The 10,000-nt window shown below is 48.6% G+C and overlaps 2 non-coding genes across 2 annotated transcripts; one reads left to right on the forward strand and one right to left on the reverse strand.

Moving 5' to 3' along the window:
• The first annotated feature begins 9,105 nt into the window (after positions 1–9,105).
• Positions 9,106–9,187, forward strand: TRNAL-AAG (transfer RNA leucine (anticodon AAG)). Its single transcript has one exon. It is a non-coding gene; the product is annotated as a tRNA-Leu (tRNA).
• A 500-nt stretch (positions 9,188–9,687) lies between these two features.
• TRNAT-AGU (transfer RNA threonine (anticodon AGU)) lies at positions 9,688–9,761 on the reverse strand. The gene has a single exon. It is a non-coding gene; the product is annotated as a tRNA-Thr (tRNA).
• Between the last annotated feature and the right edge of the window lie 239 nt (positions 9,762–10,000).

Raw genomic sequence — 10,000 nt, forward strand, 5'->3', positions numbered from 1 at the left:
TTCAGACCACATCCTGTTCCTTCAAGGTATCCTTAGGTGTAAAGTGTGACATCCATCATGGCTGGGTAAACCAGTGAAAAGGAAACTGGAAAAACAGGTCCAAGTCAGGTTGGGAGAGGTCTCCATGAATATGGTAAGTGGAGGATTTACTAGATTGTGTCCAAACAGCCACCCAAAAATCCAGAATGTCCAGCAACAAAGGTGTGAAGGGTGTAATGGTTTGGTTATTTTCCATATTGAAATTCACATAGTGTGGCCCAAATATGTTTTCATGAAAATCCTGGTAGAAAAATTCAATTGGTCAGCACCGTGTGAATAGATCCTGAAAAGACCCCAGAGTATAATAATTGTTCATGGGTGTCCACTATGGGGTATAATACTGTGTGCAGGGGTCACTATGGGGCATAATACTGTGTGCAGGGGCCACTATGGGGACATAATACTGTGTGCAGGGGCCACTATGGGACATAATACTGTGTGCAGGGGCCACTATGCGGCATAATACTGTGTGCAGGGGCCACTATGGGACATAATACTGTGTGCAGGGGCCACTATGGGGCATAATACTGTGTGCAGAAGCCACTATGGGACATAATACTGTGTGCAGGGGCCACTATGCGGCATAATACTGTGTGCAGGGGCCACTATGGGGACATAATACTGTGTGCAGGGACCACTATGGGACATAATACTGTGTGCAGGGGACACTATGGGGACATAATACTGTGTGCAGGGGCCACTATGGGACATAATACTGTGTGCAGGGGCCACTATGGGACATAATACTGTGTGCAGGGGCCACTATGGGGCATAATACTGTGTGCAGGGGCCACTATGGGACATAATACTGTGTGCAGGGGACACTATAGAAAATGTTCATTGTTGTACCGTGTTAGCCAGTGGGTTGGAAATATAAAAAACACGAAAACTTGGTGATCTTCAGTAGTTGATACCTTTTTAATGGCTAACTCATAATGATGACAAATGGCTAACGTTTCGGAGCGCAAAAGGCTCCTTTGTCAAAGCAAATTTAAAAACATTTCTGAAGGAGCATATATATATACAGAGCAGGCACAAAGGGTGTTCCCTGTCGTCCCTACCAGCGGCACAATGTGGGGTATTTCGTGCCCCTGTGTGCTGGTAGGACAGGCGGAATTTTAATTAGCCATGTATTAATTTCACATGGCTTGTTCCCTTTAAGAGGGCACAGATACCTCCCCCCTGTGCGTTTTTTTCTGTCCTGTGTAAAGGATCGGACAGGTGGGGAGGACTCTGTGTCCTCCTAAAGAGAAGAGTAAAGAAGAAGTTTCAGGTACTTACCTGTTCAGACCTGTTCAGGTGTCTTCAATGATGCACTCTGCCCCTTTGGACTTCTGTGTCGGTCCTGCAAAGATAATAGGTAAGATTAAGGTTACCTATTTTACCCACCTCCCTCACGCGATCCTTCTACCTTTCCCCGGCATCCAGTCCTGCTGGGCTTCGGGAGCCGCGCGCAGCCAGCCGGCGTGTTTTCGCGGCTCCATGAGGGGAACTTCCGGTTTCGCGGAACCTTTCCTCTGCGTAGGAGGGTTCCGGCCGGTCGTTTGGTAATGTAACACCGGCAACTTCCGGTTTTTGGCTTTCGCCGCTCCGGGACCACGCGATCAGCAGCGTTGGACACTGGAGGTCCTCAGGAGCTTAAGGTACGTGCCAATGTAGTTGGCTCAAGGGGGGAGCGTGACTTGAAGGGCTAGGAGTCTTATGAAGGGCAAAAGGAACGGAGCTCTTTTGACTAAGGCCACGCCCCTTCCGGATATGGGGCTGTAAAAGGAGGCAGGTTGCATCCCTCATTGCCTGCTAGTCTAATCCCTAGCTGGTTTTCTGCGCTGTGGCTTGTGGTTTCCGCTTCAAAACTGCATTTATTCTACTGCAAACTCTGCTGAAGGTTGGTAAGTGGTCTGCAGAAGCTGGGTGAGTCTCCTCATATGGTTCCTTGAATGTACTCCTCTGATGTTTCATATTCCATGCTTAGGTATCGCTGAAAACTAGTTTCTATTTGTCATGTCTTCCTCTTCTACCCCTCCCGGGGATCAAGTGAGACGGAAGAGGTCTTCTAAAAGGAGACACCTGGCTTGCATTGATTGTGACGTTCCACTACCTGATGGTAGGTGCGGTTTTTTCGTCTGCTAATTCTCCCAATGGTGGGAGTATCCTGAATGTCATTGTTTTGCCTTTAGGCTATGACTGGTCACGCTGCCAGCAATGCAGGGGACCTCTGCGGGAGGAACCCGTTACCAGTGATATGGTAGCATGGGTCAAGGAGTACATGGTGAGTACGGTTGCCGCAAAGAGGGGAAGGGTCCCCCCGGCTTCTAAGTATCCTTGTGTTTTTTGCAGGATGATTCTTTAAAGGATATCCGTACTTCACTGGCTCAGCTCACCAAGAAGCAGCGCGTGGAAAGGCGTTCTGCTTCACTGCCCTCCCTGGAGCGCCTCCAGGTGGAGGATGTGTCCATATCATCGGACGATCAGTCCTCCTGTACCAGCAGACCAATTTTCCATCGGGAGAAGACTAATAAACTGCTGAAGGCCATCCGGTCGTGGGACCAGGTTGGCGAGGGGGAAGCCTCTGCGTCCACCTCTGGGAAGCGGAGGGTTTTCCAAGTGGACGCCTCCATGGCCAGCCTAATGGAACAAGAATGGAAGCAGCCGGAGAAGGCTTACGTCACCACCAGAGCTTTCAAAGCAGTATATCCGATTGATCCCTCCCAACTGGATCGCTGGGGTCCGCCACCCAAGGTGGATTTAGCCATCTCTAAGCTTTCCCGTCGCACTGTCGTGCCCATCGATGACGGGTCAAATCTTCAGGATTTGCTTGATAGGAGAGTGGATTCAACGCTCAAGAAGGCGTATTCGTCTGCTTCAGCCCAGGTGACGGTGGGCATCGCCTCAACGGAAGTAGCTGATAAGCTTCAAGCCCGGCTGGACCGCCTGGAACGGGATATCGACTCCGGGGTTAACAGGGACGACATCCTGGCATCCATGGGGGAGATCCGTCTCGCTACGGATTTCCTGAGAGAATCGGCAAGACAGCAGGTGAAGCTGGCTTCCAAGGCCATGGCCCTCAATACCGCCGCCAGGAGGCCCTTGTGGCTCAAACCTTGGCGGGCTGATGTCGCCTCCAAGTTTTCTTTGTGTTCCCTCCCCTTTCAACCTGGAAAGGTTTTCGGCCAAGGGCTGGACGATCTGATGGAGGGATTGGCTGATGGTAGAGGGAGATCACTACCACAAGCAACCAGAGAAAGAAGGCCTCCCCCTTCTAGGGGTCGAGGCTCCACGTCTCAATACAGGCCTCAACAGGGAAGCCAGAGACGCCCCAGATACCGTCCGAAGGGGGCGGGTCGCGGGATCCCCAAGGAGGACCCTAAGAAGAAGGGGTTTTGAGGAGACGCCGCTCTCTGTGACCAGCTCTCCCGTAGGAGGGCGCCTTTCGAATTTCCTTGTGGCATGGCATCTTCACATTCTGGACCCATGGGTCCTTCAAGTTGTTCAGCGAGGATACGCAATAGAGTTCTCCCATCCTCCGGTGGATCGTTTCATCACTACGCGGGTCTTACCAGTCCTACAACAAGACTGCCTGGAGGCTTCCGTCGCAGAATATCTCTCAAAGGGGGCCCTGGAAAGGGTCCCTCCTCCCGAAGTGGGTCAAGGAGTTTATTCACCCGTGTTCTTGGTTCCAAAGTCCACAGGAGGGTGGCGGATGATTATAGATCTTCGGTTCCTCAACCTCTTCATAAAGAAAAAACCTTTCAGGATGGAGTCCATAGACTCAGTAACCAGTTTCCTATTGTGCGACGAGGTCATGGTCACCCTGGACCTAAAGGATGCCTACTTACATATCCCCATCTTCCCGCCACACAGGAAATATCTACGTATAGCCGTTCTTATGGCTGGTCACAGAGAGCACCTACAGTTCACTGCTCTGCCATTCGGCATATCGTCAGCTCCGTATGTATTCACCAAGATGGTCGCACCAGTTGCCGCCGCTCTCAGACTTCAAGGCCTTTTCGTGGTTCCCTACCTCGACGACTGGCTTATAAAAGCTCAGTCTACTTCAATTCTCCATCACCACCTCCAGATAGCCATCGCCTTCCTCCAGGAGTTAGGTTGGCTGATCAATTGGGAGAAGTCAGAAATAGTGCCATCCACCCGGAAGAAATTCCTGGGGTTTGTTCTGGATTCCCAGAGCATGCAGATTTTCCTATCTCGTCCAAGGCGAGCAAAAATAGAAGCTTCGGTTCGGGGCCTTCTCAGGTCCCGATGGATCACCATTCGCACCGCCATGCGGGTCCTAGGCCTGATGTCTTCTTCAGCCAAGGCGGTCCCTTGGGCTTTATGGCACTTGCGTCCCCTTCAGATGGAAGTGTTGAGAGCCTGGAACGGATCTCCACGGGGACTGCACAGGAAGATCTGCCTTTCTCCCGGTACCCGTCTTTCCCTCAGATGGTGGAGACACCTGAAAGACGGAAGGTCCTCGGTTCAACCTCGTTGGACCCTGTTGACAACAGATGCGTCCCATTCGGGATGGGGAGCCCACCTGGACGGCAGGACTGTCCAGGGTCTGTGGAGGAATCCAGAGGTAGGAACCTCCAACCTGAAGGAGCTAAAAGCAGTTTATCTGGCGCTGAAGTACTTCGCCCCCTTTCTCGAAGGGAAGGCAGTCAAGGTCCGGTCAGACAATATGACGACGATAATATACTTGAACAAACAGGGCGGCACCAGGGTTCCAGCCCTACTGAAAGAGGCGAACTTGATCTTCACGTGGGCAGAGAAGAATCTGACCCACCTATCCGCTGTTCACATCAAGGGCTCCCTGAACATAGTAGCGGATCAGCTGAGTCGGGGTATCCCTGTATCAGGAGAATGGTCTCTCAATCAAGACATATTCCATCAGATTGTCCAAACATGGGGCCTTCCGGATGTCGACCTCATGGCAACCCGACTCAACGCCAAGGTGAAAACCTTCTGCTCTCTGTACCAGGAGGACAATGCCTTGGCAGTGGATGCCCTGTCCATCCCATGGAGGTTCAGGCTGATATACATTTTCCCTCCAGTTTCCATCATACCCAAGGTATTGATGAAAATCAGACAGGACCAAGTCTCGGGAATTGCCATAATCCCGTTCTGGCCGAAAAGGACTTGGTTTGCCCAGCTCATGTGGATGAGTCAAGGCAGGTATTGGAGGCTTCCCCCCCTCCCAGATCTGGTGACACAAGGAGAGCTGAGACACCACGATCTGAGGAGATTCAATCTGACAGCCTGGAGGTTGACCAGTCCCTATTAAGGAATAGAGGACTGTCTCAAGGCGTCCTAAGGACTTTAGCCAGCGCCAGAGCCACCTCGACCAATAAGAATTACCGTAGGATCGGTAATATTTTCCAGGCTTGGTGCACGGAACACGAAGTGGACTCCTCCGATCCCCCTGTGAGGGCGATCCTGGATTTCCTTCAGGACGGCCTAGACAGAGGGCTTGCAGCTTCTACCCTGAAGGTACATGTAGCCGCTTTGTCCGCCTATCTGGGGAGGCGGTTGTCTCCGGATCCTTTAGTGAGCACCTTTATCAAAGGGGCAACTAGGCTGAGACCAGCAGTTTCTGCTCCTGTCCACCAATGGGACCTCAGCAAGGTCCTAACGGCACTTTGTGTTGCTCCATTCGAACCTCTGGAGGAGGTGGATCTAAAGTGGCTGACCTATAAGGTATCTTTTCTCCTCGCTATCACCTCGGCAAAAAGGGTAGGGGAGCTTCAAGCACTCTCATCGGAAGCTCCTTACATTGCCTTCTTTGAAGACCGTGTTCAGTTGAGATTTCTGCCAGGATTCAGGCCGAAAGTTTCTTCTAGGGCGAATGTGAGTCAGCTCATTTGCTTGCCAACCTTTTTTCCCGTGCCCACTTCCCCTGAGGAGGAGAAGTGGCATACCCTAGATTTAGTCCGGAACCTGCAGATTTACCTTCAGCGCACACGCGCTTTCAGGAGATCTGAGAACTTGTTAATAAATTATGTAGGGGGCCATAAAGGCCGCAAGGCTTCTAAGGCCACCATCTCTTGCTGGGTGAAGGAAGCAATCAAGTTGGCGTTTGTGAGTCAGAACTTACCTCCGCCGACCGTCCTAAGGGCCCATTCGACGCGGGCAGTATCGACCTCTTGGGCAGAGGTCAAGGCTCTCACCTTGGACCAGATTTGTGCAGCAGCATCCTGGTCTTCAGAATTGACTTTTGTGAAGCACTACCGACTTGATCGGTATGGCTCAGAAGCTACTGCCTTCGGGCGTACTGTATTACATTCTGCTTGTGTTTAATCTCCCACCCTTATGGGGATTACTTGCTATTTCCCCACATTGTGCCGCTGGTAGGGACGACAGGGAACAAAGGATTATGTAGATAATCTTGTTTCCCTTAGTCCTAACAGCGGCACAAGGATTCCCCCCCTATTGTTGTTTATTTTGGAATGTATGTATTATTACTTGTTATTTACGCACAGGGGGGAGGTATCTGTGCCCTCTTAAAGGGAACAAGCCATGTGAAATTAATACATGGCTAATTAAAATTCCGCCTGTCCTACCAGCACACAGGGGCACGAAATACCCCACATTGTGCCGCTGTTAGGACTAAGGGAAACAAGATTATCTACATAATCCTTTGTTAGATTTCAGGAGGGGGGGGTTGTTAGTAATTGGTGAGACAATGTAAGCACTTGGTAGAGACATTTGCTAGAGACAATGTGGTAATTGGTGGAGACAATATAAACACTTACAGGTCCTTATCAGTTCACACGTTACTGTAAAAAGACATGAAACCCTGTGATGCATTAAGTCCACACTCTAGTGTCTGAAACAGTGTCATGAATTTATATTCGTGTATGCGCCTTTCTCTCTTTGATCTGAAATTCCCTCTCAAAACCAGAATTTTCATGTCATTGGTAATGTTGTGATCCCCCCTGCAGAAATGTTTAGACACAGGAAGGTCAGTTCTTTGTTCTCTAATAGTATGGCGATGTGAGTTCATGCGCAGTCTAAGCTGCTGTCCGGTCTCTCCAACATACAGATTATCAGTGGAGCATTTGGTACACATAATTAAATACACTACATTGGATGTGCTGCAGGTGAAGGTACCTGGAATGTTATATTCCTTGTTCGAGTTTGGTATCTCTATCCTGTCAGTGGTCAGTATGTGAGGGCAGGTTTTGCACCTCTTATTCCCACATGGAAATGTTCCTGCGTTGGTTGGGGATGGTAATGAGCTACTGACCATCATATTCCTGAGGTTTGGTGGCTGTCTATAGCACAGGAGAGGGGGGTCCGGAAATATGGATGTTAGACGGTTGTCTTTTTGTAGTAGTGGATGTAATTTGCGTGTGATTCCTCTCAGCGTCTCCAGGTGGGGGTTGTATGTGACGACCAGGGGCACCCGATTGTTTTCCTGTTTGGTATTGTATTTTAATAAATCCGATCTTGGTATTCTGGTGGCTCTGGTGATTTGGTTATCAATTGTTCTTGGATGGTAACTCTGCCTCAAGAATGTGTCTCTGAGGACTCCGAGGTGTTCTTCTCTATCTGCAGGGTTAGAATATATGCGATGGTATCTGATGGCCTGGCTGTATACAATGGAGTTCTTTATGTGTTTCGGATGAAAGCTATCCCATCTTAGGTAGGTTGGTCGGTCAATCGGCTTCCGATACAGCAATGTCTCAATTTTGTTGTCCTGTATCTTGATGACTGTGTCCAGGAAGTTTATTTCCGAGAAGGAGTGATTGAGCGTCAGGTTGATGGTGGGATGGAATTGGTTGAATAGTTCATGGAAGGTTTTCAGCTGTTGTTCAGACCCAGTCCAAATGATTAGGATATCGTCAATGAATTGGTAGTAGGCCCGAGGCCTGGTGGTGCAGGTGGAGAGGAAGTCACTCTCCAGCTTGGCCATGAAGAGATTAGCGTACTGACCGGGGACATTATGGGGCATAATACTGTGTGCAGGGGCCACTATGCGGCATAATACTGTGTGCAGGGGCCACTATGGGACATAATACTGTGTGCAGGGGCCACTATGGGACATAATACTGTGTGCAGGGGCCACTATGGGACATAATACTGTGTGCAGGGGCCACTATGGGGGATAATACTGTGTGCAGGGGCCACTATGAGGTATAATACTGTGTGCAGGGGCCACTATGGGGATAATATTGTGTGTAGGGACCACTATGGGACATAATACTGTGTGCAGGGGCCACTATGGGACATAATACTGTGTGCAGGGGCTACTATGGGACATAATACTGTGTACTGGGGCCACTATGGGGAATAATATTGTGTGCAGGGGCCAATTTAGAGCACAATACTGTGTGCAGGGGCCACTATGGGGCATTATAGTGTGCACAGAAGTGTGTGTGGGGGTAGGGGTCTGTTGGTCGAGATCTTTGGCTTTGGTGGGGGGCATGTCAAAAGTTTGCCATGGGGCCCCGCCATTCCTAGTTACGCCACTGCTCTTAGAGATGACCACTTAAACCCTTAAAGAGAAAGTATCAGCAGGAACTAACATATTGTTTAAATCACTTTTTAAAATTAAAATTATTTTCAAAGAATTTATAGTGGTGTGTTTAATTTTCCATGCTATCCCGATTTAAAAATAAAAAAAAATAAAAAATAAAAAATAAAAAATAAAAAATAAAAAATAAAAATCCAGGGGCCACACGGTGGCTCAGTGGTTAGCACTGCAGCCTTGCAGCGCTGGAGTCCTGGTGTTCAAATCCCAGCAAGGGCATAAAACCATCTGCAAGGAGTTTGTATGTTCTCCCCGTGTTTGCATGGATTTCCATCCCATATTCCAAAAAAAGACATAGTGATAGGAAAGAATGTACATTGTGAGCTCTATGTAGGGCTCACAATCTACATTAAAAAAAAAAAAAAAAAAAATCCTAAGAATCGTGCAATGCCAACTCTTGCCACTAAACCTAAAATTGTAAGTCGACTGCTGATAAGAAATCTCATACAGAAATAGGAAATGTCCATGGGAAATAAACCAAATGACTTTTAAGATGTCCATGTTCTGGAGGGGCAACAATGCGTCCAGTGACAGGTAGCGTGGCCGAGCGGTCTAAGGCGCAGGATTAAGGCTCCAGTCTCTTCGGGGGCGTGGGTTCGAATCCCACCGCTGCCAAGATTTTGATAATGACTTTCAGCTGTTTCTCAATTTATTGACTGAATTTATTAACTAATCTATTCATAAAGACCTTAAAAATTATGTTAACCCCTTCCTTTACTATTATGGTGGATCTCAGGTCTTTAAAGATGGCAGCCGATCAGCTGTAAAGAGTTTCCGCTGCACTGCAAGCCAGGACTCCCCCCTCCCCTCAATGTGTAAATCTGTCCCGCACAGCGAAATTGGGTTACAGGGAAAATGTTATGGTGACCTGAGACACTAAACCACCCACTTTCCAACCCAACAACACAGACACCAGTTCGACCCTTCCAGCCAGTTGAAGAGAAATCCGTCTCCCTATCTCATCTCTATTCTTTATCCTGAATAAAGTTCTTTGTCGCATCCATGAGCATTGTTTGTATTGCCAAATTCTCACTAGAAATCCATGAATAAATTGAAAAGTAAAAATGTAACTGAGATCACATAATATGCCATAAAAGGTCCGTGGCCAAAAGACAAGGCACTGCTGAGATTCGAACTCAGGATCTCCTGTTTACTAGACAGGCGCTTTAACCAACTAAGCCACAGCGCCACCTGGTTGACCCTTCCTTTTCCCACTTTGGACACTCCTGTGACTCCATGTTTCACAACCTTTTCAGGCTTGGGACACCTTTGGAAAAATTGTATTTCTCCTAAGTACCCTTACCAAATCATTTGCAAAGACAAAAAATACTAAACCCCTAAATTAATACAGACTATAGACCCCAGACCAATCCCCCTACATAAATGCAGATTACAGAGCAACCCAAAGGCCATGAATTATAGAAAATA

The sequence above is a fragment of the Leptodactylus fuscus genome, chromosome 5, assembly GCF_031893055.1.
Source record: "Leptodactylus fuscus isolate aLepFus1 chromosome 5, aLepFus1.hap2, whole genome shotgun sequence".
NCBI lineage: Eukaryota > Metazoa > Chordata > Amphibia > Anura > Leptodactylidae > Leptodactylus > Leptodactylus fuscus.